The sequence below is a fragment of the Dendrobates tinctorius genome, unplaced genomic scaffold (genome assembly GCF_039654945.1).
Source record: "Dendrobates tinctorius isolate UK_male_01 unplaced genomic scaffold, ASM3965494v1 ptg000156l, whole genome shotgun sequence".
Taxonomy (NCBI): Eukaryota; Metazoa; Chordata; class Amphibia; order Anura; family Dendrobatidae; genus Dendrobates; species Dendrobates tinctorius.
Window position 1 is genome coordinate 23,254,804 of NW_027361823.1, and position 27,607 is coordinate 23,282,410.

The window sequence follows — 27,607 nt, forward strand, 5'->3', positions numbered from 1 at the left end:
TTGATATCACCAACCACTCCCATTTTATTTAAGTGTATCCATATAAATGGCCCACCTTGTATATATAAACTCACTTGGCTGCATATAAACCAGGTCCGCCACAGGCTTTTCACATTAAATCAGTCCATACGGTTTATTATACACGGCATAAACCATAGCAGCATGAAGAAACGATCACAGTCTTACAGCAGACCAAACGAATATTCACAATGGAGATCCGCTCCCTAGCCCTGTGTTCACACAGGCGGTGCTTTGTCCAGCAATCAGGCTCTACAGTCTCTCGGTTAATTTGCCCTGTCCGGGGTTACCTCTTAGTTGCCTCTCACTCCGGACATCTATTCTCTCCTGGGGACTGTCCGATACATACAGACCATTACACACAGGCCTCACCCGGTCAGCGGCCTCTGTATGTGCGCATCAGGAAGGCAGCTCGCCTCCCAGCACGTCGACCTTTCCGGGACCTTCCACACAGACCAATCAGATCCAGGCACTCTCCCCCATGTGACCTACCCTGGTCACCTTATATGGTCCGTAGCCACGCCCACCGGTGAGATACAGATCACATGGCTATGACCTCATTGCAGGTCCTATTTCACACAGCCACACACAGACTTTATCCTGGACGTTCAGACCCACACCCCTGGGTGGGTTTGTAGGTGACTGGTCCATCTCACCAAGCCACCTGAAAGCCTTCCCTGATACATAGTAACAAACACTCAGCATTACCTCTGCTGATTACCACATATTTCAGTTTCCATCCCAGGGCCACCCACCCTGGGATACATAACAGTCATTTACCATCCTGCCGTTCATCCTTTCTCCATCACAATAATGGAGATGCCTGTGTGCATGACCCAAGAAAGCCCCCCCTAGCCGTCATAGTGGTCACTGCATCACTATATATATATATATATATATATATATATATAAAAGGTAAAAAAAATAGGCAGCACTCAAATTAAATGTGAAAAAAAGTGGATACTTTACTGATCCTCCAGTGGCAACGTTTCAACGGTGACCCGTCTTTATATATATATAAACAGTATATATATACACATACACTACCATTCAAAAGTTTAGGATCACTTAGAAATTTCCTTATTTTTGAAAGAAAAGCACAGTTTTTTCCAATGAAGGTAACATCAAATGATCCAGAAATATACTCTACATATTGTTAATGTGGTAAATGACTATTCTATCTGCAAATATCTGGTTTGTAATGCAATATCTTCATAGGTGTATAGAGGCCCATTTCCAACAACCATCACTCCAGTGTTCTTATTGTACTTTGTGTTTGCTAACTGTGTAAGAAGGCTAATGGATGGTTAGAATACCCTTGAAAACCCTTGTACAAGTATGTTAGCAGCACAGCTGAAAACAGTTTGACTTATTAGAGCAGCTATAAACCTGACCTTCCTTTGAGCTAATTGAGAATCTGGAGCATTACATTTGCAGGTTCCATTAGACTCTCAAAATGGCCAGAAAAAAAAGAACTTTCATGTGAAACTCTGTTTCTTAGAAATGAAGGCTATTTCATGCGAGAAATTGCCAAGAAACTGAACATTTCCTACAACGGTGTGTACTGCTCCCTTCAGAGGAGAGCACAAACAGACTCTAACCACAGTAGAAAGAGAAATGGGAGGCCCCGCTGCACAACTGAGCAACACCACAGACAAGTCGCCGTCTCCTCACACACTGGACACGACGCTGCATCTGGCGACGAACAAGTGCACGTTGCGCAATGTTAGTCATGTCCCAGATGTTCAGCATGTGGAGGACCAAGGGGGGACAAAAAAGACCCCAGGATTGGAACAGGAGCATGGGAAAGTGGACGGCGGTTGGAGGGGCAGGGTTTATATAGGGGTCGGAGTAAGTAAATATATATATATATATATATATATATATATATATATATATACACACACACACATATTACTACATGCGGGCAGCGCACACATGCACAATCTTCAGGTTGTATAACTTTCAACTGGTCAAAACATTTCTCTCAGTAGGCCAAGAAAGGAATGTGGCAGGAATAAAGTACACCTCATAGTAACTTATGTGTGAGGCAGTGGTGAGAAGACCTGCCATCTTGTGCCCACCTTACTAGAGGTGCCCACTGCCCACATATAACAAAATTGATGGAAACAAACGACTTCCTCTATGATAATTGGTTACGGGCTGTCTGTGTATGGACACCTTCCCAGAGAAAGGGTTAAATCCTGGCTACAATGTAACAATGTTACGACCCCTCAGTGTCACCGGCTACTATTGACCTCAGGATCTCCCCACCACCCACTATGGAGATGACTGGACTCCCTGTATAGTGCTATTCAACACTGAGGTACCTCCATATCTCGGCTGAGATACACCCTAGAAGAGTAGTATCGCAAGAAGTATCCCAGCCTGAAGTGAGTGAACTTGCAGCTACCACCCCCCTGAGCAGCATGGAGTGGCTAGGTCTTACCTGAACCCCCGGCTGGCCGGGCGACCCCGGAGACTGTCTCATCCTGCTGTACCCAGGATCCCTCTGCACAGCCCTGGCCTTGAGCTCCACACAAAGGCGGGGATCCATCCTGCACGCCCGGGCGCCCCTCTCCGTGCCAGTCCGGGAGCAGCAGAGATTGTAGGGGGCAGAGAGTTTAACAGTTGTAAGAGATTTGCTGTATTACTGTGCCTATGATGATGATTTCCGGCTGCAGAGAGGACATGTATGACAGCTAGTCCTGGCCGCCGCTCACTGTCATCTCTGCGCTGCTGCTCGATCACACAAAACTAGACCAGGAAACAAGGAGAGAGTAAAGAAACATTAGACAGCCACTCCCCGCCTCCTCACTACCTCTTCCACTCTCATATCGGAGCTTGTTTCTTCTGTGATAGGGGCACCTAAAATGGTTGCTCCACTAACTGGCTACACTCTTTTATCGTGCTCCCCTTAACGCCCCCATAACCCCTCCCACCTCCTCACAGCCCCATCCCAATACCACAATTCAAATCCTTTAACCCTTACTAAACTACCAATCTCAACAAAATACCTTACTCTATAGTCCCTCTCTACCCCGTCATGTCGTCATTCCTTTTATGGCCTGTGGCCCAGTACGGTCTCACTCAACTGGCAGCTTCATTAAATAGTACACACAAAAAAAAAAACACCAGTGTCAGCGTCTACAGGGAAGAGGCGGCTCCGGGATGCTGGCCTTCAGGGCTGAGTGGCAAAGAAAAAGCCATATCTGAGACTGGCTAATAAAAGGAAAAGATTAATATGGGGAAAAGAACACAGACATTGGACAGAGGAAGATTGGTAAAAAGTGTTATGGACAGACGAATCCAAGTTTGAGGTGTTTGGATCACAAAGAACATTTGTGGAATGTAGAACAACTGAAAAGATGCTGGAAGAGTGCCTGATGCCATTTGTCAAGCAAGGTGGAGGTAATGTGATGGTATGGGGTTGCATTGGTGCTGGTAAAGTGGGAGATTTGTACAAGGTAAAAGGGATTTTGAATAAGGAAGGCTATCATTCCATTTTGCAACGCCATGCCATACCCTGTGGACAGTGCTTGACTGGAGCCAATTTCATCCTACAACAGGACAATGACCCAAAGCACACCTCCACATTATGCAAGAACTATTTAGGGAACAAGCAGGCAGCTGGTATTCTATCTGCAATGGAGTGGCCAGCGCAGTCACCAGATCTCAACCCTATTGAGCTGTTGTGGGAGCAGCTTGACCGTATGGTATGCAAAAAGTGCCCATTAAGCCAAAACAACTTGTGGGAGGGGTTTCTGGAAGCATGGGGTGAAATTTCTCCAGATTACCACAGCAAATTAACTGCTAGAATGCCAAAGGTTTGCAATGCTGTAATTGCTGCAAAATGAGCATTATTTGACGAAAGCAAAGTTTGAAGGAGAAAATAATTATTTCAAATAAAATTCTTTTTTTCAAACCTTGTCAATGTCTGGACTAGATTTTAAATTCATTTGGCAACTCATTTGATTAATAAAAGTATGAGTTTTCGTGGAAATCACAAAATTGTCTGAGTGAACCTAAACTTTTGAACTGTAGTGTGTATAATGTATATATATTTTAGATTAGATATTTATTATATATGTATATATTAGAAATTTATTAAATGGGGATTTTCATGTGTAGTTAGTGGGTGGGGTTATGTGGACTGGGCGTGGTTTGATACACACACACAAACACACATACATACACTCAGCTTAATATATATAGATTGACTCTTTATTGCCCTGTATGTTAGTATTTTCTATAAAGAACAGAGGTCATCCTCATTGGTTCCTACAGTGGGCATTCAACATTGTTAAAAATAAATTTAAGTGTGATTTTTAAGCAATAAAACATCACATGTGAATAAATTAAATTTTTTGCCTCTCTTCTTTTTCACATAGTTTGTACAAGCCATACATCATTATTAATCAAATACTTGGCGATTAATGAAACCCTTCTACCGGTGTGGTTATCACAAGTTTTCCAACCCATTATATCAAAGTTTTTTTTGTTTATTTTTTAAATCAAAGGTTTTCCAAATTACAATTCTGTCCGTAAAATGTAGCATTGAATGTAAAAACCTTAGCTCAAAGTGTATAGGATCTACAAGTTGAAAATCTAAAACCAGAATGAGAGTACATTCCCATAACATTGTGAATCATTTGCACATAAACATGTTATTTCAGTCTATAATTTGATTATTTACGCCACTAAATACATTATCCCACATGTTTGAGAAGATGATTGAGAGTGATAAGTAAGTTTTTTTAGATCTACTACTTGTGTCAAAGTCACTGGCAAAGTGCTAAAGGGAAGATACGTTTCACCAAGGCTATTAGCTTCAGTGATTTCAAACCTAGAAGTTTCCTCCAGTACACTATGTATTGAGAGGGGTTAATCAGCCATTTTAAGGTCCTGAGTTTTGTTTACAACCATAGAACAGGTGGGAGGTTTTCCACCTTATCTCCACCCAGGGTGTGGTCTGTGGCTTAAATAGCCTCCAGAGACATTCATTGTTCAGTAGGGCTGGAGAGAGGAACTCCAGCGCTTTGTTTCCTGAGAAGGAAAAACTGAACCAATGAGTGGTTATTATCCTGAGCGGGCGGATCCCCGCAGATAATAGCAAACCATCCAAACACAATGTATGATAGAACACCCACTCGACCCATATCAGTGATAGAAAATAGAGGGCTTCCACAGGACACTCCACATTAGAACTTGATAACCAAAGACACCATAAGGAGTACAAAGTCCAAAAAATATAAAATATATATAATTTTATTAGACATAATTGTCACAAACAAGAATACATACAAAAGGATCAGGTAATGAAGGCAAGGTCACAGATTAAATACCATGTAAAAAATGCCAAAGTGCATTATACCACCATGGGAATAGATTATAAAAGTACTGGCCAGTATATATACTAAATCCCCCACTTTTGGAACCGGCCAAAACACAATTAAATATACATCATAAATAAATGCCCCAAGTGCTTACCCATAAGCGATATGAATCAAGACCAAAGCCCCACGCCACCGACGCGCGTTTCGCTGCTCTTTTTCAAGGTGCCGTCACTCTATATATTATATAGAGTCATTACAAGCAGAGTGTTTATTTCTGTTAATGTAGATGATTATGGCTTACAAACAATGAAAACCCAAAAGTCATTATCTCATTGCTCCGCAGTTTGAGAAATGATTTTAAAGTCCGAAATGTTGGCCTACTGAAATCTATGTTCAGTACTTGGTCGGGGCTCTTTTTCATCAGTTACTGCATCAATGCGGCGTGGCATGGAGGCAATCAGCCTGTGGCACTGCTGAGGTGTTATGGAAGCCCAGGTTGCTTTGATAGCAGCCTTCAGCTCGTCTGCATTGTTGGGTCTGGTGTCTCTCATCTTCCTCTTGACAATACTCCATAGATTTTCTATGTGGCTAAGGTCAGGCGAGTTTGCTGGCCAATCAAACACAGTGATTCTTTTGTTTTTAAATCAGGTATTGGTACTTTTGGCAGTGTGGCCAGGTGCCAAGAACTGCAGGAGAATGAAATTTCCATCTCCAAAAAGTTTATCGGCAGAGGGAAGCATGAAGTGCTCTAAAATTTCCTGGTAGAAGGCTGCCTTGACTTTGGTTTTGTTAAAACACAATGGCCCTACACCAGCAGATGACATGGCTCCCCAAACCATCACTGATTGTGGAAACTTCACACTAAACCTCAAGCAGCTTGGACTGTGGCCTCTCCACTCTTCTTCGAAACTCTGGGACCTTGATTTCCAAATGAAATGCAAAATTTACTTTCATCTGAAAACAACACCTTGGACCACTGAGAAGCAGTCCAGTTCTTTTTATTCTTGGCCCAGGTGAGACACTTCTGGCATTGTCTATTGGTCATGAGTGGCTTGACACAAGGAATTCGACACTTGTAGCCCATGTCCTGGATACGTCTGTGTGTGGTGACTCCTGAAGCAATGACTCCATCAGCAGTCGACTCCTTGTTAATCTCCCCCCAAATTTTTGAATGGCCTTTTCTTAACAATCCTTTCAAGGCTGCTGTTATCCCGGTTTCTTGTGCACCTTTTTCTAGCACACTTTTTCTTTCCACTCAACTTTCCATTAATATGCTTGGATTCAGGACTCTGTGATCAGCCAGCTTCATTAGCAATCACCTTTTGTGGCGAACCCTCCTTGTGGAGTGTGTCAATGACTGCTGTTGTGAATTCTCTCTCTGGCTTCTCTCTGGTGATTACTGAAGGTAGTGGAGCTGGTCAGATTGACAGAGGGGTTGTGAGTTCTCTTTCTGGACTCCCTCTGGTGGTTACTGGAGGTAGTGGAGCTGATCTGATTGATAATGAGGAAGATGATTGTAGATCTGGGGTTTCTGATTGGGATTTAAGACAGCTGACTCCCTCTATCCCTGCTGATTATTTTCTTCCTGTGCTCTCTGAGGTCTGATGTCTCCTGCTCTTTCCCTGCAGTGTTCAGCTAAGTGGATCATTTGTTATTCTGTTTGCCTTTGATCTGGTTTTGTTTATTTCTGCTTTGTGCGGTCAGCCAGCTCCAGCTTGACCTCAGGGGGGCATATAATCTTATTCGCATCAAGCACGAGGATGAATGGAAGATGGCGTTCAATACTCCGGAGGGACATTTTGAGTTCCTGGTGATGCCTTTTGGGCTCACTAATGCCCCTTCTGTCTACCAGTCTTTTATGAACGATATTTTCCAGGACTTTGTGGATAAGTTTTTGATCATTTATCTGGATGATATTTTGATCTTTTCCAGTGATTGGGATTCTCATGTGGAACATGTCCGGACTGTGTTCCGGATTTTGAGGGAAAATTCTCTGTATGTTAATGGATCGAAGTGCCTCTTTGGTGTACTGTACAGAGGATTTCATTTTTGGGATTCATTTTGTCCCCGTCTGCTATTGAAATGGACCTGGCCAACATACAGGCCATTTATGATTGGGTTCAGCCCACTTCTTTGAAGGTTCTCCAGAAGTTTTTGAGTTTTGCTAATTTCTACCGTAAATTTATAAGTAATTTTTCTGGTATTGTTAAACCATTGACTGATTTGACCAAAAAGGGCGCTGATGTGGTGAATTGGTCTCCAGGGGCAGTTTCGGCATTTCAGGAGCTTAAGCGGAGATTCACTTCTGCTCCGGTTCTACGGCAACCTGATTCCTCACTCCCATTTCAGGTGGAGGTAGAGACTTCTGAGATTGGTGCAGGAGCCACTTTGTCCCAAAGAGATCAGGTGACTTCTAAGATTAATCCCTGTGCTTTCTTTTCTTGAAAATTCTCCCCATCTGAACGTATCTATGACGTGAGGAATCGGGAATTGTTGGCCTTGAAATGGGCATTTGAAGAATGGAGACATTGATTGGAGGGAGCTAGACATCAAGTTGTGGTCTTCAACGACCACAAGAATTTGATTTATCTTGAATCAGCCAAACGCTTGAATCCTAGACAGGCTAGGTGGGCCTTGTTTTTCACGCGTTTTAATTTTGTAGTCTCTTTTCTTCTGGGCACTAAGAATGTTAAGGCGGACTCCCTTTCTAGGAGTTTCTTTGCGGATTCTCTTGATGTGACCGAGCCTACTACCATTCTAAATGTGGGTGTAGTTCTTTCCGCCATCTCACCCGATTTGAGACATGCCCTGGAGGAATTTCAGGAGGACAAACCTGAATGTTGCCCTATGGGAAAATTGTATGTCCCTGACCAGTGGAGGAAAAGAGTAATGTCTGAAATTCATTGCTCCGCTTTGGCTGGTCATCCAGGTATTTTTGGTACCAGAGATTTGGTGAGTCGGTCTTTTTGGTGGCCTGCCTTATCTCGTGATGTCAGGAATTTTGTGCAGTCCTGTGGGACTTGTTCTCGGTCCAAGCCCTGTTCTCGTTCTAGTGGGTTGTTGATGCCCCTGCCGGTGCCCAGGAGGCCATGGACTCATATCTCAATGGGTTTTATTTCTGATCTTCCTGTCTCTCAGAGAATGACTGTTATCTGGGTGATCTGTGATAGATTTTCTAAGGTTGTCCATCTTGTACCACTCCCAAAGTTGCCATCTTCTTCTGAGTTGGTGCCCTTGTTTTTACAACAGGTGGTTCGGTTGCACGGGATTCCTGAGAACATTGTGTCGGACAGAGGAGTCCAGTTTGTTTCCAGATTTTGGAGAGCTTTTTGTTCTAAAATGGAAATTCAGTTATCTTTCTCCTCTGCATTTCATTCTCAGACCAATGGGCAGACTGAGAGAACAAACCAGACTTTGGAATCCTATTTGAGATGTTTCATATCTGCTGATCAGGATGACTGGGTCTCATTTTTGCACTTGGCCGAATTTGCGCTAAACAATAGGGCTAGTTCTGCCACTTTGATGTCGCCCTTTTTCGGTAACTTTGGGTTTCATCCTCGATTTTCTCCAGGGCAGGTGGAATCTTCGGCCTGCCCATGTGTGGATTCTGTGGTAGAGAAAATGCAGCAGATTTGGGACCAAGTGGTGGATAAGTTGTCCCACTCTCAGGAAAAAGCCCAACTGTTTTCCAACCAGCATAGGACCGGTTTAAAGTGGGTGATATGGTTTGGTTGTCTTCTAAGAATATTCCTATGAAGGTTGTGTCTCCAAAATTCAAGCCAAGATTCATTGGATTTTATAAGATTTTGGAAATCCTTAATCCCGTTTCTTTCCGTTTGACTCTTCCAGTTATGTTTAAGGTTCATAATAACGTGTTCCATAAATCCTTGTTGAAGAGGTTTGTAGAGCCAGTAGTTCCCATGGCGGCGCCTCCTGACCTTGTATTGGTTAAAGGTAAATTGGAGTATGAGGTTGGAAAAATATTGGATTCTCGTTTGGCTAGATGGAGACTCCAGTACTTGGTCAAATGGAAGGGTTATGGCCAGGAGGATAATTCTTGGGTCTCTGCTTCTGACATTCATGCCAAAAGATTGTTTCATGCTTTTCACCGGGCCCATCCTGACCGGCCTGGTGGCGTGGATGAGGGTTTGGTGACCCCTTCTCAAGGGGGGGTACTGTTGTGAATTCTCTCTCTGGCTTCCCTCTGGTGATTACTGAAGGTAGTGGAGCTGTTCAGATTGACAGAGGGGTTGTGAGTTCTCTTTCTGGACTCCTTCTGGTGGTTACTGGAGGTAGTGGAGCTGATCTGATTGACAGACGCTTGCCACCTGATAATGAGGACGACGATTGTAGATCTGGGGTTTCTGATTTGGATTTAAGACAGCTGACTCCCTCTGTCCCTGCTGGTTATTTTCTTCCTGTGCCCTCTGAGGTCTGATGTCTCCTGCTCTTTCCCTGCAGTGTTCAGCTAAGTGGATCATTTGTTATTCTGTTTGCATTTGATCTGGTTTTGTTTATCTCTGCTTTGTGCGGGTCAGACAGCTCAGGCTGGGGCTGTGCTGAGTCACCACTCTTATGTTATTGCATGTGCCAGTTTGTTTTGTCCCCTGTTATATTGGTCTCTTTTTGCTTTGCTTTAAGAATATACCAGAGTGCTGATATAGTGGGGGTGAAGTCGTGCGACTTCAGTGTTTTTTGTGCATCAGACGTGATGGACTTTTTGCAGGGTATTTTGCGTGATTGCAGACAGTGTCTTTCCTTTCCTGCCCTGTCTAGTCAGTGTGGGCCCCATCGTTTGCTCAGTCTATTTTTCTAACTGCGTTTGTGTTTTCATCTTGTCTCACCGACAATATATGTTTGTGGGCTAGCTATTCCTTTGGGGGTCTGTGCTCCAGGGCAGTTTAGATTTCCCCTTTCTTGCTTTAGGCTTAGTTAGCTCTCCGGCTGTGTCAAGGCATCTAGGATCATCATAGGCACGCTCCACGGCTACTGCTAGTTGTGTGGACAGGATCAGGGGTCTGCATCAGCTTAGTTACCAACCTCTCTGGTTTTCTGTGGCTTAGCTTGGGCCTGCTATCCTCTTCGGTGCCCATTCATAACAAACTGCCTTCTTGACATCTATCAAGTCCACAGTCTTCCCCATGATTGCGGAGCCTACTGAAACAGACTAAGGGACCGTTTTAAACGCTTAGAGTAAGTTCACAATGGGCGTTTTTGCTGCTTGTTTTCTGCAGCAAAACGTGATTTCTTGGCAGGAAAGAAGCTGCGGCAAAAATGCAGGTTTAGGTGCGTTTTTGGTGCATTTTTTGTATCTCTTTGTCCATGCTAATGTCCATGACTTTTCTGCAGAAAAAAACACTGCAAATAATGATACCTGCGTTTTTGCTGCGTTTTTTCAACACCCATTCAAGCCAATGGGTGAAAAACGCTGCAAAAATGCTGAAATAAGTGACATGCACTCTGTCCAAAAAAAGCAGCAAAGCACAAAATCCTGATGACACAAAAAAACAATGTGTGTGCATGAGATTTATGAAATCATATAGGCTTTGCTGGTACTGTAAAAGCATCTGAAAAAATAGCATAAAAAGCAGCAAAAACGCCCAGTGTGAAAATACCTTTAGGAAGCCTTCGCAAGTGTTTTTGTTAATTATTCTAATTTACTGAGATAACAACTTTTGGGTTTTCATTGGCTGTAAGCCATAATCATCAACATTCAAAGTAATAAACACTTGAAATAGATCACTCTGTGTGTAATGACTCCATATAATATATGAGTTTCACTTTTTGCATTGAAGAACTGAAATAAATTAACTTTTTGATGATATTCTAATTTTGTGAGAAGCACCTGTATATAATGTATACATGCTTTCTTATTTTTTGTGCTATGCTTGTCATATTAAAATAGTAACATAGTTAATATGTTAACTATACTAAATGGTTGGCAGTATACTTAAAGAAGTTGTCCACTACATGGACAACTCCATGTCGTATCCCACGCTTGGCCCCGATAAAATAAAAAAGCCGCTGTTCTGGTGCAGTTCCCACTGTGTCAGCAACTCACTGTCCCCGGGGCTACCATGCTGTTGTTGTGACATGTGACCCCAGCGTTCAATCAGGACTGGCATCACTGTCTCCGCCTTCTGTCTAATTGAACATGAAGAGGAGTCAGAGATCAGCTGCAGCCTGGACTTCCTTTTAATGTTCAATTCGATAGGAGGCGGAGATGCCAACGCTGATTGAACACAGGGGTCACGAGTCACAACAACAGCATGGTAGCCCCGTGGAGACCGAGTGCCGACACAACGGGAACAGCGCAGACACCAGAGGTGAGTATAGGCTTTTTTATTTTACTGGGGCCAAACATTTGGATTAAGAAGGTATTGTCCTAGTAGTGGACTACTCCCTTAATTATGCATGTACCACCAGTGCTGGACTGCCCACTTGTGAACAAGTGGAGATATAAAACCTCCAAACTTGGTTCTCTTACCATGTACCAGGACTTTGAACCCCACAGCATTCGAAACACGTTTTTTATGGAGGATATTATCTTCAACTTTTTTTCCAAGTGTGTATATCTTTTCACTTTTTTAATGGATTACATAAAATGTGATGTTTTTATATACACTGGAAGCTGCATCCTTTCTTGGACAAAAAAGCATAAAACACCCATTGAGGTCTAAGAAGCCCTACGGTTCCTCCGTACACATCAGATTTCATATAATGGCATACAGATATTTTATAGGACGTGGTATTGTATCAATGATGTTTCTAAATGCAAGGGTAAGGCTAGTTTCACACTAGCGTATTTTACATGCAGCGCATGGCACCATGTTGCATTTTGGCGCGCTCGGCGCACCTTCAAAGGTGCGCAGCGCATGCAAAAATCCTACTAGCGCATGGCCAGCGCACGGTCTGTGCACCCTATGCTAAAGATAGGGTGCGCAGATCACATGCAGCCGTGTGCGATAGTAGGAGGAGATGACCGGACGGGGCGGGCAGGGGGCAGGGCTTAGCACCGCCGTGCGCTGCATGTAAAATACGCTAGTGTGAAACTAGCCTTATATCTACCGTATATACAATAAAAAGTTTGTGGTTCTATCTAATGACAGGATTAATAGGCAATGAATTATTTAAGATTTCAATATAACATTGCAAGCAGCATGTAATTTTCTTTCTAGCATATATTATATATGTTTATACTATTCATATAAATACAGTATATATTACACATTTTTGTTAGAATTTGCCATATAAGACCACAAAATGGAAGTTGCTTTCGATGAGCTCTGACATTACACAATGTACGAAAGGCAATACTGTCCTCTGGTGGGATAAGCCTATAAATGCAGTAAGTGATGATGTGAAGTAGAGAAGCTTATAGCAGATAATTATATTGTAACTTCAACAAGCCACTTGCCATATATCAAGTATTTTCCTATCACATATCTATCCTGAATTCATCTATTGCAAATGTGTATATTGCCTATCTAATAATAAATATTCATATATCTCAATTTTATCTCATATCTATAGTATATCCATCTATTTTGTATTTATCTAATACACATCTATCTACCAATTATCTATGTATCCAGCCAGATACATTTAACAGCACACTAAGTGCATTAAGATGCAAGGGAAGACTGAATACATGAATTTGCTTTCCTGCCATACAGACTATACAGTATATACTTGTAGGATTGTGCTGTTCAAGAACTTTTGAAAAGGCACCAAGAAATAGCCAACATTGAGGACTGTCGGGGCAGTAATCAGCCAAGGAAACTTAGTGCAGCAGATGAAGGACATCATGCTTACTTCCCTTCAAAATCTGAAGATCTTCAGCAGTGCCAGCAGCACAGAACTGGCAGCAACCAGTGTAAACCATCTATTATTCGTAGAAGTCTTGATTGATAGTAAAGGAAGAATTGTGGCCAAAAAGCCACACCTTCGACATGGAAACAAGGCCAATAACTAAACTATGCACAACAATATAGAAACTGCGGAGCAGGCAAATGGCAACAGGAGCTCTGGACTGATGAGTCAAAATGTGAAATATTTGGTTAAAAAAGAAGACAATTTGTTTGTGTGGCTCCCCTGAGGGTTCAGTCGCCACAAAGGTACTACACCTCAACCAGAGGTGTGGTACTCCGCTCTCAGGTAAGGAGGGGGCACTACCCAGAACCCAGACACTTGCATACAACACCAGACCTCTCAGGTGCAGGGAGGGACTAGGCAGAGGGTGTGGGTGGAGAAAGCAGCAGGGAGAGCTGAAGGAAGTGACAGAGGGAAAGAGGGATGTTGGTGCTGGGGACTTGAGCAGTGAGGAGCTCAGCCCTGGACCAGCAGACAGCGGAAAGAGAGTAAGGAAAGACAGAAGAACAGAAAGATAAGCTTCAGGTGAAGAGAGGAAGACGGGGTCCTAGGGGCACAGGTAGTGAGGAATCCACCCATGGGGTCCGTATCCACTCCGACTGCAGTCAGGTGGAAGGACCAGGTCACAGTTAGGGGACCGGCCCCAGTCTATTGGGAAACTTAGGACTCAGCTAGCTAACCGGAGGCTGCAGTATCTGTACGTGTTCGCTGAAAAGGCAGCCATATAGGATCCAGGGGACCTAGAGCACGTTGCCCGACAAGATCCGAGGCTGCTGGTTTGAGACACTGTGTGGCAGGCGCTAGGCAGGAGAGGAGGGAGCCAGCGCAGTGAGATGACCAGGATAGGAACATCTGAGGGGGGGATCTGACCCAGTGTACCCCAAACTACCTGAGAGCTGGCTGGACCACTGACCTGGAGGACACAGCACCCCGGCTTGGGATTGTTACATTAAACTGTGATTAAAAAGTGTGAAGACTGCACTCCGCTGTGTCCTCAGATTATTTGCTGCGTCACTTGCCTTGCACCACAACCACCATCATCATTTACACCTATATCTGCCCTTGGACTAAGATCTACCTGTGGAGAGCTGTATCAACTCTGCTGCATCATCATCAGCCCCAGCGATCTCTTTAAGCAGCGTCAGCTAACACCTATATTGCCGATTACCATAGGTGGTGTCACAAACTATCTTTCATAAATTTTATCATCCCCTTATCATCATTTTCATTGGACGCCGAGGGCCACGGACCGGGTCACTACTGCTGTGACACATCCCCTTGAGAACCGGCCCAGTGCCGAATACCCCCCGGCCCTGGCAGGTGCTCCATTTGTCAAAGGGCTGAAGAGGGGAACAATACAGTGGGTACTGAAAGTATTCAGACCCCTTTAAATTTTTCACTCTTTGTTTCATTGCAGCCATTTGGTAAATTCAAAAAAGTTCATTTTTTTCTCATTAATGTACACTCTGCACCCCACCGTGACTGAAAAAAATAGAAATGTAGAAATTTTTGTAAATTTATTAAAAATGAAAAACTGAAATATCAATTCAATCAATTGAATTATGCCAAGTACTTCTCATACAGTAGGGCTGGGAGCCCAGATCTGCACAGGGGCCCACCGGGGGTTTCCCCTGTTACCCTATGGGCCAGTCCGAGCCTGTTCTTATCCATCATGTAATAGCATCAAGGAGGCATCTGATTGGCTCCAGATTTATTCTGCAGCCGGAGAACAACACCAAATATCCAGCCAATGTCTTTAAGATCTATCTTCGACGTAAAGAAGAACAAAGAATACTAGAAGTGATGATATGACCCCAGAGAGTCCTCAGTCTCAACTTCATCGATTCTGCCTGGGATTACATGATGAGACTGAAGGATCTGCTCAAACCTGCATCCACAGAAGATCTGTGGTTAGTTTTCCAAGATGTTTGGAACATTCTTATTGCCGAGTTCCTTCAAAAGCTGTGTGCAAATGTACCCAGAAGAATTGATGCAGTTTTGAATGCAAAGGGTGGTCACACCAAATATTGATTTTACTGGATTTCTCTTGTTTATTCACTTTGCATTTTGCTAAATGAGGAAGAAACAATATTAACACTTGTATTTTTTAAGGCATTCTTACTTTGCAGAATTTTTTTATACTTTTCCAAAACTTTTGTGCTGTACTGAGGAATGTGAATTATTGTGAATTATCCTGATGATATTCAATGCAATGAAATAATTCAGCAACCTGCAGTATTTTTATTGCATTTTCAGAATCTAAACAGGATACGCTCCCACAATGAGCTTTTGGTGAGTTTTTTAAGTGATATATTTTTACTGCATTCTAAACTCAGCGTGCTACGGTTCCAGAAAAGTGGATGAGATTTATAGAAATCTCACCCCCACTGTGCTTTTATTGTACTGTGCAAAAACTAACCTGAGGTGCATGTTTCAGATCTGCAGCATGTCAATTTATCTTCTCGGTGCGCTGAGTTTTCTGTTCATTTTCCCCATAGACTTGCATTAGATGTGGAAAATGAGCAGAAAAAAAGCGTGCATGCGTTTTTAGTGCTTTTCCGAGACAGAAACTTATAAAAAAAACTAATGTAATCTGCACCTAAGTACCATATTTTGCAGATTATAAGACACATCCCAAATTTTGAGTAGAAAAATAGGAAAAAAAACTTTTTTTAATAAAATGGTGGTGCTTCTTTTAGGCTAGTTTCACACAAGCATTACCTGGCGCAGCGCACGGCCGACACTAAGCTCCGCCCCTGGCCGCACAAAAATGCAACACAGTGCGTTTGGCGCACGTCAGCGCAGCGCCAAAAGGGCGGATGCGCCTGCAAAAATGTACCAGCAAACGACCAGCGTACCCATCGCTAAATATAGGGTACGCAGATCACATGCAGCGTCATGCAATCATAGGAGGAGCTGACCGGAGGGGGCATGGCCAGGGCGGAGCTTAGCGGCGGCCGTGCGCTGCGCCCAGTAACACTAGTGTGAAACTAGCCTTAATCCATGCTTCTTATTGCTTACCAGTGGTGGTGGCTGCAGTAAAGCGGGGTCCCAGGGTCACTACTGGAGGAGGCAAGAGTGGCGTGTTGCTGCAGGCCACACGCTGGGATGAGGGGGTGTTTGGATGTGCGGCGCTGCAGGTGTCCGGTGCTGCTGCAGGTGTCCAGTGCTGCTGCGGGTGTCCGGTGCTGCTGCGAGTGTCCGGTGCTCCTGCGGGGGCTCTGCCGACATTTTGTGAAAGTCCAGAGCCCCCGCAGTTACATCTCGGGAGATGAGATCTCAGCTCTGAGACGCACCCCAAATTTTAAGGAGAAATATAGGGCAAAAAATTTTTTAATAAAATTGTGGTGCTCCTTATAATCCATGCGTCTTATTGCTTACCAGCGCTGAGATCTCATGTCCTGAGATCGTGGTGCCGAGACCCTCCATCTGCGCATGCACCGCCCCTGACAGCCATTTTCTCGTAGTCCACTGCATAGGAAACCATGGAACTGCGGGGGCTCTTGCCTTTCACAAAATGTCGGCGGAGCCCCCGGAGCAGCAGCGGACACCAACAGCATTGCGCCGCACATCTGAACACCCCATTATCCCAGCCTGCGACCTGCAGCAACGCTCCACTCTTTCCTTCTCCACTCGGGGCCCTGGGACCCTGCTCCACCGTGTCCAGTAAGGTATATCCACATTATTAGACACACCCCTATTTTCCCCCCAAATTTTTGGGGAAAAAGTGTGTCTTATAATCCGAAAAATATGGTATATCAATAAAATTTTGTCAAAGCCAAATAGCTGGAAGTAGCAAAAACTCAAAAACAAGAAAGTCTAATTTAAAGGATGACACCAAAAAGAGACAAAAGAATTTGTGCGCTAAAATTGTGATAAAAATGCGTTAAAAAATGCAGAAAAAAAGCAATGAAAAAACGCAAGTAACCTAATTTACATAATACTGCAGAATTTCTGCACTATCAATAACTCATCCAGGGAACTTAGCCTTAGAGATTATATTTTAGGTCTTCTACAACACCAAGTCAGAGAAATAAATCGGTACCTGGATCTTTTCCTGTTGCGCTCGATCTGCAGTTAATGTATGAAAATTCTTCAAGATATATAGTAGTAAATCGTTACACAGATTCTGCTCCTCCTGGACTTTAGGGCTAAATGGGACGCTGAAAATAAGATATGATGTCATTACTTCAGAATCAGACTGCTAATGTAACACTAAACTACCTCCTAACCTCATCCTCATCAAACTGCCATTATTTTTATTAGAAAATTAAAATAGCCTATAAAAATTGTTATGGTTTTCATAGTCTTGACACACTAAGGACATAGCCTAAGGTTAATAATGTGGTGATTTTTTTTTTCCAACTAATTCATTCTGTTAATTAGGGCATTTACAATGAGCCGTTAATGATGTGAAAGCTTTATCTTGCAGGTTGTAATGACTAGCACGCTTCCGAGATTTGCATTGTTCTTTTATCCTTTTCAATTTTTGCACAGTAAAAACAAAAAATAAAAAATGGTGCTGCAGCATCCAAAGATCTATAACTTACTGTCAGTGAAGCTGTATGATGGCTTTTTTTTGTTGGACAACTTGTAATTCTCTTTGATACCATTTGGGGGAACATACAACTTTTTGACCACAAATTTGTTTTTAGCAAATGTAGCAATTTTTGTAAAGGAATATAACATATAAAGTACTAAACATCATAAGGCCACAGGAAATATTAACAACAAATATGAACCTATCACTCAACTTAAAGGTATTTGTAAGGCGGTTTATTGTAGTACACGAAAAAAGACGTTTCGGTCAATGTGACCTTCTTCAGTTACGTGTGGTATATAGATTGTGTAGAGCTTATAGGCATCTATCAGAGAGGACGACGGTGCTCTAGGCATTGAGGAGAATGATCTCTCTAAGGAAATGAGCTTGTCAGTATATAGGAGAGGGGCAAACGTACCTCCAGATGCGGTGTCCACCGCATCTGGAGGCACGTTTGCCCCTCTCCTATTTACTGACAAGCTCATTTCCTTAGAGAGATCATTCTCCTCAATGCCTAAAGCACCATCGTCCTCTCTGATAGATGCCTATAAGCTCTACACAATCTATATACCACACGTAACTGAAGGTCACATTGACCGAAACGTCTTTTTTCGTGTACTACAATAAACCGCCTTACAAATACCTTTAAGTTGAGTGATAGGTTCATATTTGTTGCTTTAACGGTTTGGGAACCTAACCTTAGCACCATCTTGAGTTGTGCTCACGGTGTTCTTTCTACAGGAAATATTAAGACCCAATCAAGTCAAGCGCAGGACATCTTCTCGCTAGACAGGCAGAAAAAAATGCTGTAAATATAGGTCAGTGCAAAACTATGGTTTAGGATTTTGAATTGCTTTTAGCATCCAGTACCTATCTACTACTAACCGGAACCTATCTACTACTAAGGCTGGTTTCACATTAGCGTTTTTTAGCGCAGTGCATCATGTGCGTCCATGCGCATGCACCATGCGCCCCTATGTTTAACATGGCGGGCGCATGGTGTAGCGTTTGCACACACACGTATGCGTTTTCGTGCGCATGCATTTTTTGTAGTGTGCGCCTTGGTGCGCCCGACGCAACCTGTTGCATTTTTGGGTCTGTCCAACGGTGTAAAAAAAAAAAGCACGCTAGTGCACTGAATGCGCAAAAAAACACATTGCAGTCTATGGGAACGCAGGCATGCACATGGACATGTGCACGCCTGCGTTTGAAATGGCATGCGTTTTAAGAGTTAACATGGCTACAAACTGGTTAAAACTCATGCGCCTAAAAAACGCAAAGGCATGAAAAACGCATGATACTACTAACCGGTACCTATCTACTACTAACCGGTACCAATCTGCTACTAACTGGTACTAACCCAAAACATATTTTTTGTAAGTCTATTTTCTAATTTTGTTCACTTTTTTCTAAAGTCACAGTAGGGAATTTGAATATGCGATCTTCAGATCACTTATATAGTTCACTTGGTTACTAATGATTGCATGACTAAAGGGAAATTGTTGGGTCCCCCGCTGCCATAGCATCCATTCTACGTCTTTTTCTCTGTCTAACCGTTTAGGTGCATTGGTCAGCATTGACCTTGGAGTCTAAAGAGTGAATCCGCTAGAACTGACATTATCTCTAATCCTGGTTATTAGAGAATAGTTTCACATGTGTAATAAATCCAGCACTCATAAGAGATGGCAACAGGTGCGCAGCCCCTTATATTCATAACTCAGTAATTTATATGTACCCCTTAACAGCGACAAAAAACATTCCAAAGAGAAAATGTAAAGAAAAGAAGCCTCTGAAATGGCTGATTACCGTATGTTTGTAATTTCTAACTCTCTACTACAATTTCCCATAAAATATTATGTTGACTAGGACAACAGGAGCATTCACATTCATGAGTCCTAATTAAGTCATTCTATATAAAAAGTACAATACCTGAAGAAGCTCGGCCCAAGGACAATAGAGAGATTTTCTAAGGTCATTTTGTTTATTCCGCTATAAGAAGCCACCCTAATGAAGAAAGTGCCGAGATAGCGGAGCACAATAAAATGAGTCTGGCTGAGATCATCAATCAGATGTTTCAGTCGTTTGTTGCATTCATCCTCATCTGATCTGTAATCTTTAAAGACAAAATAGAAATGTCACAACATGTTGGCTCACATTTATCAAAAACTTTGCACCCATTCCTTAGCGTATTCACTTTCAATTCCGCCACTTCATATTTATTGAATGTCCCACATTAAAGGGGTATTCTCACGTTATTAAATTGTTTTAATTAGTTAAACAGCATGAAAATAATTAAGTTTACTATTGACTAGTTTTTTTTTAATCTGCTGTCTTTCTCCCACAATGAGAGCTTTTATCTTTCATTGTATACAGCTTGTGTCCATGGACAATGACCACTAGCTTTGTTCAGAGGTTAGCCGAATATGCACAGTAATTACATTCTAGGAGAAGAGTTAACTCTTAACATACCGGTCAGCTCTTACCAGCCCACTGATTTCTAAATAACAGCTATCTGCTCGCCTCCCTCCTACTCCCTCCCTCTCAGCTACTGACTGAGCTGCTGTTCTAAATCTTGCTCCTATCAATCCTGAAGAATCCCTAGCACCCAGCATCATGGCTCTCACTGTCACAGGCTGCGTGTTTGTTCAAATTACCTGTCATTTTTGTTTAAAATTGCAGAGATAACTGTGTAGACTCAAAACAAACCACCAATAGCTGAATTTGTACAGTAGAATTTATGCTGGGCTTTATATTTCTACTAATACTACAGATCTACTATTTACCAGAGCTGCCACTCAAAGAGGAGTGCCCGCCCTGCCAGAAACAAGAAAGCTAGGAGTCTGCACAGCTCTGAGCTGCTCAAGAGACAACTTGAAAATATACCTTTAATGAAATGTCCTCCTTCTCCTGGACCTGTCCTCTGCCTTCGACACCGTAGACCATTCCCTCCTGCTACAGACTCTCTCATCTCATGGCATCACAGACTTGGCCCTATCCTGGATCTCATCATACCTAACACACCGAACATTTAGTGTCTCCCTCTCACACACCACCTCCTCACCTCGCCCCCTGTCTGTCGGTGTTCCTCTCTGTCCTAGGACCCCTACTCTTCTCCATCTACACCTTCGGCTTGGGACAGCTCCTAGAATCCCACGGTTTGCAGTATCACCTCTATGCCGATGACACGCAGATCTACCTATCTGGACCCAACCTCGCCTCCTTACTGACTGAAATCCCACAATGTCTGTCTGCTATCTCAGCCTTCTTCTCTTCTCGCTTTCTCAAACTGAACATGGACAAAACAGAATTCATCATCTTTCCCCCATCTCACTCTACCCCTCCACCAGACCTATCCATCAATGTCAATGGCTGCTCTCTTTCTCCAGTCCCACACGCTCGGTGCCTTGGGGTGATCCTCGACTCTGCTCTCTCTGTCAAACCACATTTCCAAGCCCTCGCCTCCTTCTGCCGCCTCAAACTCAAAAATATTTCCCGGATCCGCTCATTCCTCAACCATGAAACCACAAAAACACTATTGCATTGTCATGATCTGCTGAGTTCATGGGATCAGGTAGTTTAGAGGTTAATCTGGACAGCCTCACTCTGAGATTCTGGGAGGCTTTTTATAGCCTCATTGTGGGCTCACTCCTTGTCGCTTATACTCAGACCCTTGGCCGAGTGTGTGACCCTGGTGTGCTTTGTGACTGTGATACTTTATGCTTGATTGGTTTTGATCCGGTTCTGTCCCTGTTACGAGTTCTGCCTGTTCCTTTTGTACTGCTCTGCTATCCCCGTGTATGACTCTTTTGCCTTGGACCTGACTACTCTCTGACTGCCTCCCTTGTACTGCGTTGCTATCTCTGTGTATGATTCATTGCTTACGTTTTGACTATTCTCTGCTTGTCCCTCTGGTACCGCGCCACCCTCTCCGTGTATGAACCCCGTTTGTCTGACCTGAGTTTCCCTAGCCTTTACTCCAGGATTCCTGTAATAGAACCCTACAGCCCTCTCCTGCAGCAGGATGCTAAGCCACGCCCCCTGTGGTCACATGATCTTAGGTCCTTGTACTGCTAACTACTTTCACTGTTGCAGGTCCTGTTGTCTGAACTTTCCCTGCAGTATCGGGCCCCGGGTCCTCCCGTAGTCTGGGTGAGTTTCCCTGTTCAGCCGCAGCAGTCCGCCGGCGCTGACAGGATCCTGATATGCATGCTCTTATCATCTCCCGCCTTGACTACTGCAACCTCCTACTCTCTGGCCTCCCCTCTAGCAATCTGGCACCACTCCAGTCCATCCTACACTCTGCTGCCCGAATAATCCACCTGTCTCCTCGCTATTCCCCAGCCTCCCCCCTATGCCAGGCCCTTCACTGGCTTCCTATTGCCCAGAGGCTCCAATTCAAATCCCTAACCATGACATACAAAGCCATCCACAACCTGTCTCCTCCATACATCTGTGACATGGTCTCTTGGTACCTACCCACACGCAACCTTCGATCATCTCAAAATCTCCTTCTCTACTCCCCCCTTATCTCTTCTTCCCACAACCGCATACAAGACTTCTCCCGTGCTTCCCCCATACTCTGGAACTCTCTGCCGCAACACATCAGACTCTCACCATCAACGGAAACCTTCAAGAAGAACCTGAAGACCCACCTGTTCCGACAAGCCTACAGCCTGCAATGATCCTCGGTCTACTGAACCACCGCTCGACCTGCTCTACCCTCTCCTACTGTATCCTCACCCATCCCTGTAGACTGTGAGCCCTCGCGGGCAGGGTCCCCTCTCCTTATGTACTTGTGGGTCCCTTGTCTTACACATGTTTATTATACTTGCCTATATTTCCCCTTTTCACATGTAAAGCGCCATGGAATAAATGACGCTATATAAATGCATAATAATAATAGTAATAATATGTTGGGTGCAAATAACATCAGAGCAACATTTTAAATCAAATCTGTCACCAGGTTTTTACTACTCAGTCTGAGAGCAGCATGATGTAATGGCTGAGTTCCTGATTACAGCAACATATCACTTACTGGGCTGCGTGCTACAGTTTTGATAAAATCACTTTTTTATCTGCTGTAGATCTACTAGTTCTCTGAATGCTGAGCTCTGTATAACTCCACACCCACCACTGATTAGCAGCTTTTGTGTAGACTGTGCATAGGCAGAAAGCTGTCAATCACAGGTGTGGTCAGTGTTATACAAAGCTCTTGAATATGAAGGACTTTATGGCAGCAAGTTTAATAGTCCTCTAGTGATAATCTCCTGCTGATAAAACAGTGATTTTATCAAAACTAGTACAACCAGCACAGTAAGTGACACGTTTGGAATCAGGGTCTCTGTCCTTACATTATGCTACTGTCAGATTAGGTGGTAAAAACCTTGTCTCAGATTCCCTTTAAGCATGATAATACACCTCAATGGCTTGAGACCAAGGTGTCAAATATTGCAAAATAATGCATTTTTTTTGCATAATGTTCCTTACTATACATGTTAAAATTGGTTGTAACTAGTGTTGAGCGATACCATCCGATACTGAGAAGTATCGGATTGGATCGGACCGATACCCCAAAAAGTATCGGTATCGCCGATTCCGATACCAGAAGTCCCATACAAGTCAATGAGACAGAAATATCGGAATTAAAAAAAACCCTTTCTTTCCTTGTACATCCATTTCGGGAGGGGGGAAGAGTGTGGGCGGTGTGTGGGCGGACACTGTGCGTGTCTGTGTGTGCGGGCGTGGTCTGTACGGGCCTGCCGGGGGCCTGTGTCGGCTGTCGGGGGTCTGTGCGGGCCTGCCGGGGGCCTGTGCCGGCTGTCGGGGGTCTGTACGGGCCTGCTGGGGTCCTGTGCCGGCTGTCGGGGTCTGTATGGGCCTGCCGGGGGCCTGTGCCAGCTGCCGGGGGTCTGAACGGGCCTGCTGGGGGCCTGTGCCAGCTGTCGGGGGTCTGTACGGGCCTCCCGGGGGCCTGTGCCGGCCGTCGGGGGTCTGTAGGCCTGCCGGGGGCCTGTGCGGGCTGCCGGGGGTCTGTACGGGCCTGCCGGGGTCTGTACGGGCGATGCCTGCTACAATGACAGTGATTGACACATTAGCCAATGATGGGACAGTAGTAGTCCCATCATCCGGCTAATGTGTTGAATGTAAAAAAAAAAGTACATACATACTACATATATACTACATTCATACAACATACATACATACTACATTCATACAACATACATACTACATTCATACAACATACATACTTCATATATACTACATTCATACAACATACATACATACTACATATATACTACATTCATACAACATACGTAGTACATACTACATACAATACATGCATACATACAACATGCATACTATATACATACTACATACAACATGCTACAGACATACAACATACATACTACATATATACTACAACATGCTACAGACATGCAACATATATACAACATACATACTACATACATACTTCATATATACTACATTCATACAACATACATACATACTTCATATATACTACATTCATACAACATACATACATACTACATACATACTTCATATATACTACATTCATACAACATAGATACATACTACATATATACTACATTCATACAACATACATACATACATAGTACATGCTGCATACATACAACATACATGCAACATACATACATACATAGTACATACTACATACAATACATGCATACATACAACATATATACTACATACATACTACATACATACTTCATGTATACTACATTCATACATCATACATACATACTACCTACATACTACATACAATACATTCATACAATACATACATATAGACATACATTACATATAACGTAGAGTACATACTCACCATCACTTGTCACTTTGTTCCCCGAAGCCAATGTTATCTGTGGAAAAATATGAAAAAAACAAACAAGCAATATTCTCCCTGATCCGCAGAAATCCACAGTGTCCCACGACGATCTCCCGTAGAAAACAGCAGCATCAGCTGATGCGACCACTCTCTAGGGGGCTCCTCCGCCACTGTAAAAAAATAGTCCCTAGTCTCACTTTATGGCAAATGCTGCGTGGGAACTTTCTCACACAGCAATGCCAAAAGTGAGACTAGGGACTATTTATTTTACAGTGGCGGAGGAATATAGTGCGGAAGGATACCTACCTCTCGTCATTGTATTCCTGGGGCCTGCAGAGAGCGGTGACATCAGCTGATGCTGCTCTTCTCCATGGGAGATCGTCGTGGGACACTCGTGGATTTCTGCGGATCAGGGAGTATATATGTTGTTTGTTATTTTCATATTTTTCCACAGATGACACTGGCTTCGGGAATTAAAGTGACAAGTGATGGTGAGTATGTACTCTATGTTATATGTACTGTATGTCTATATTTATGTATTATATGAATGTATTGTATGTAGTATGTATGTTGTATGTATGTTGTATGTATGTAGCATGTTGTATGTATGTTGTATGAATGTAGTATATATGTAGTATGTATGTAGTATGTATGTTGTATATATGAAGCATGTATGTAGTATGTATGTATGTTGTATGAATGTAGTATATATGTAGTATGTATGTAGTATGTATGTAGTATGTATGTATGTTGTATGAATGTAGTATATATGTAGTATGTATGTAGTATGTTGTATGAATGTAGTATATATGTAGTATGTATGTAGTATGTATGTATGTTGTATGAATGTAATATATATGAAGTATGTATGTATGTTGTATGAATGTAGTATATATGAAGTATGTATGTAGTATGTCTGTATGTTGTATGAATGTAGTATATATGTAGTATGTATGTAGTATGTATGTATGAGTATGTATGTAGTATGTATGTAGTGTGTATGTATTATGTAGTATGTATGTTGTATGAATGTAGTATATATGAAGTATGTAAATAGTATGTATGGTATGTAGTATGTATGTATGTTGTATGAATGTAGTATATATGTAGTATGTATGTAGGATGTATGTATGTATGCTGTATGAATGTAGTATATATGAAGTATGTATATAGTATGTAGTATGTATGTAGTATTTATGTAGTATGTATGTAGTATGTATGTATTATGTAGTATGTATGTATGCTGTATGAATGTAGTATATATGTAGTATGTATGTAGTATGTATATATGTTGTATGAATGTAGTATATATGAAGTATGTATATAGTATGTATGTAGCATGTAGTATGTAGTGTGTATGTATGTTGTATGAATGTAGTATATATGTAGTATGTATGTATGTTGTATGAATGTAGTATATATGAAGTATGTATATAGTATGTATGTTGTATGAATGTAGTATATATGTAGTATGTATGTAGTATGTATGTTTTTGTTTTTTTTTACATTCAACACATTAGCAGGATGATGGGACTACTACTGTCCCATCATTGGCTAATGTGTCAATCACTGTTATTGTAGCAGGCATCGCCCGATGGGACTTGTAGTCCCATCGGACGATGCCTGCACAGAGCCCCGGCAGCCCGCACAGAGCCCCGGCAGCCCGCACAGAGCCCCGGCAGGCCCGCACAGAGCCCCGGCAGGCCCGCATAGACCACCGAGAGGCCCGTACAGGCCCCCGACAGCCGGCACAGGCCCCCGGCAGGCCCGTGCAGGCCTGCACAGGGCCCCGGCAGGCCCGCATAAACCCCTGAGAGGCCCGTACAGGCCCCCGACAGCCGGCACAGGCCCCCGGCAGGCCCGTACAGGCCCTGGCAGGCCCGCACAGGGCCCCGGCAGGCCCACACAGGGCCCCGAGAGGCCCGTACAGGCCCCCGACAGCGGGTACAGGCCCCCAACAGCCGGCACAGTCCCCCGGCAGGCCCGTACAGACCCCGCATCATGATGCGCACAGACCGCGCATCATGATGACATCATTTCAGCAGCCAATCACAGCCACAACAGTAGCTCATTGCATTATGGGGACTTCCGATTCCGGTATCCGATATTGAAAAAATATCGGTACTCGGTATCGGAATTCCGATACAGGGAATATCGGCCGATACCCGATATTTGCAGTATCGGAATGCTCAACTCTAGTTGTAACACAAATTTCTGTAATACACACATTTAATCTTGATCTGTTAGAATATGCATGTTTTTTGCGACTTATATGTAAAATTCCAATCATAAATATGCTCTGCTTCATGATTTCTCATAATTATTAAGTTTTAGCTTAGCTGGTAAAAAATATGGTGACAGAAATGGTGTACAACATTGATGAATTTGGTGTAGCCATTCACAACAACTATGAAACTTTGCAATCTTCGCAAAAATGTTGGTGCAAGCACATTGGTAAATGTCTCCCATTATGTTTTAATTTTTGGATACTTTTGTATGTATTAATTACTGCAATTTGCAGAAATGGCGGAGATATGGTCTACATTCTTAGGGAGTACATGGAAGCCTCTCTTCTGTCATATCACATATCGATTCTGCAGGCAGTATCTCCCTTCTAAGCATTTTATCTGCAGGAATGTAATTGGCTACTAATCTTCAGCACATATGCTCTTATAGGGGTACTAGCTGGCTCTGTTACGGGGAGCATCTTGGCTTACTCTGGAGAGCGGTGACTGGTACCGCTGGTTTGTTTCCCACGAATGTTATTTATTACATATACCCTAAAATTAAGCTGGACACCGACATCACAGGCAATCTACAGTACATACAAACATAAAGGCATGTATACACAGTGTAGGGGCTGCGTATGGAAGATAAATGAAATAAAATATTAATTGAACCATATGAAAGATAAATTGCCAAAATCAGATAATTACTTTCATACTCCAATATAACTCTTGAGATTGTGTGGAC